Genomic DNA, 2,995 nt, shown 5'->3' with positions numbered 1-2,995 from the left:
TGGGAAAGGTTACCCTTGTAAGAAGTAATATTTTCAAGGATACCAAATTTAGGTATTCACCATGAAAGTACAGTAGATGTACATGAGGCGGATGTTGCACTTTCATGGGTATTGCTTCAGGCCTACAAGTGGAGAGGTTGATGACAGGAAACAAGTAACGTTGTCCTTGTTATTTGGATAAGGAACCTACTATTTTGACGCAAATGTGGGCAAAATAACGTTGAGGTTAAGGAAAGGTGCCCACTCCTATATCTGTGTGTTGATGTACTTTTGACTTGTGGCATGAAGTACAAGTGGAGACACGATACCTTGTATTCTTAGTAATTACATGCCAAATGAACTTCATGTTCAATAGCTGTGCAGTAAATCAGAGTAAAGGATCTGAGAGGCCATGAATGAACAGGTTGAGATCTACCATTACTGACATCACAGAGTTTTCAAGGGGGACGTCTCCCTTACGGAGGGATGAGCAGGATATCCTTCATGCTTGGTACTCTAGATCTTTTCATTGAGCTTCTACCAAGGTTTTCTAATCCAATCACAAATGAATGGTGCCCAATGTATTTGTTCATAGGGTATTGACAACAGAATTCATTTTCCCAGGGACGGTTTGATGGTTGCAAATGTATTCAGCCAATGCGGAGAGATGTTGGTGTTGACGGATGGACCATGCGTCGGACTGTCAAGTGAAGCCTGTACCAGAGGCATGTGGTCCGTAAGAATGATGAAGACCATACCTTCTAAAAAGTGGTGAAAGTGACAGACAGCAAAAGTTTGTTGCCAGCAATTTGCAGTCAAAGGTAGAGTTGCCAGATTCCACCTTGGACATTTTTCTACTGATGATTTCCAATGGGCAGGGCAAGCCATTGACCATCTAGTTGAGTACTACACCAATACCGATGTCCCTGATATCAGGGGAGAGAAGGAGATGGGCATATGGCATGGGAAAGGTGAGAGCAGCATTTGCTGATAGGGCATTCTTTCTGTTGAAGAAGGTCGTATCTTTAAGGGGATTGCACTCCAGGTTTTTTATTTGCCTTTGAGGGACGCATGAAGTGGTGAAAGAGTGGTGGCAATGGCTGGCAGGAAACACTGATAGTAATTGATCATGCCAGAGAATTCTTGTAGCGCTTTGACGTTCGACAGTGTTCTGAAACGATACTACCTTTTGAGGAGGGGGTAGACTCCTCCAGGCGTGATGCGGTGCCATAAGATCGATACTTCATTGTAGCCGAGGGTAGACCTGTCGCACCCGACTACAAGATCTTTTTGTTGTAAGCGGTCGAGCAATATACGGAGGTGATGAAGCTTTTCATCCTTGGAAGAATAGAACACAAGCATGTCGTCAAATCAGCATACAAATAAGTGGAGGTCCCTTAAGATGTCATCCAAGAGGCGTTGAAAAGTGGCCCCAGCATTATAAAAGCAAAAACAAAAGTAATTGGAGTTGTATGTACCGAATAGCGTGGTGATGGCGGTCTTGGTGATGTCTTCTGTGTTCAAGGACACCTGAAAATACCACTTCAGGAAGTCGAGAATAGAAAAAACCTTTTGGAAGGGTTAGTGATTCGGTTTGGTCTGCATGTTTAGGCACTTGTAATCCCCACACAGGCCCAGAGAGTCATCTTTCTTCAGGACGATGTGAAAGAGTGATGACCATGGACTTCAGGACTTTTAGCAAAGGCGCATTTCGACCAACGTTTATTTAGTGGCTGCCAAGGAATCAGGTATCAGACGCCTGAATTTGGTGAATACTGGGGTCCCTGTTGTGTTGATATGGTGATGGATGCTGTGTTTGGTAGGAACCGTACACGTTTGGTGAAGTTCTTGATGTAAAACTTCCGGGTACGAAGGGAGGAGGTGGGTGTAGGCCTCCTTTGGTGCGCTAATACGGAGAGCGAAGTCGGAGGTGACAGGTTCAGGAGATGTCGAGTAAGAGTTGGCGTTGACTGCATTGACTGTAATTATGGACAAAAACCTACGTTGACATATTTTCGATATGTTATTTAGAAAATAAAAAGAAACATATGAGATTTGATGGTTATAATGAATACAATTACTTTAAATATAATCCTTAATGCTTTAAAAAACTCAGTTTTCTAATTTTTATAGTTGTGTATTATTATTCAGTCGTACTGTTAAAAAACGTGACACAAACAATGCCACTTTTCATATGTAGTTTCTTATGTCAGTGATAGTTATTTATTAATCTGCTTTAGTCATAAACTATTCATTACGGGCAGGTACTGACAAAAATAACACAACGATAAGTAGCTTCAGCTTCACATCCAGATGTGGGGGAGATCGAAAAAATTTCAAATGCTAAAACAGAAATCACTCAAAGATTATAGAGTTAATCATAGGAAGCACACACAAGGATCATGAACTATTTGTAAGCCAGAATGAAGAGTGTCATATTTAAATGGTGGTTCTGTATTAATTTTCTATCAAATATATCACCATTTTCCATAACTGTAATGCTTGATGGACCTTATCAATCTACAGGATTATATAAAACTTCGACAGCATCAAGCATGGCATAAGTGAAGGAACTGGTCAAAAAAAAAAAAAGCAGCAACACAAACGGATATTACTGTATATTAAAATGTCGACTTGTAGAAATGGTTAAGTAATACCCTCGAAATATAGATAACATATACGTGGTATATAGATTTGCAGTCGATATTTATCACAAGATTATTCGGCTTTCCCCATTATATTGTCAATAAAATTCGATTGAACCTATTTTGGCAAAAGTGAAGACCTAGTTGGTGTTTTTTCATAAAGAGAAGATTTAAGAAAAAAAAAAGAAACACTGCATTCAGTGAAAAAAGGAAATTGCTCGAATGCTGCTAAACACGTTGGAAAGTTATAAGTGGACAATACAAAGCAAAATGTGACAATCGATAAATATATTCATTCACTAATAATAAGGCTTGAGTCATGTGATGAGGAGCCTTCTTAAAATCAGTAATCTAAAATATGTTACATTCGT

The sequence above is a fragment of the Palaemon carinicauda genome, chromosome 13, assembly GCF_036898095.1.
Source record: "Palaemon carinicauda isolate YSFRI2023 chromosome 13, ASM3689809v2, whole genome shotgun sequence".
Classification (NCBI taxonomy): domain Eukaryota; kingdom Metazoa; phylum Arthropoda; class Malacostraca; order Decapoda; family Palaemonidae; genus Palaemon; species Palaemon carinicauda.
Note: the sequence above shows the minus strand (reverse complement) of the source record.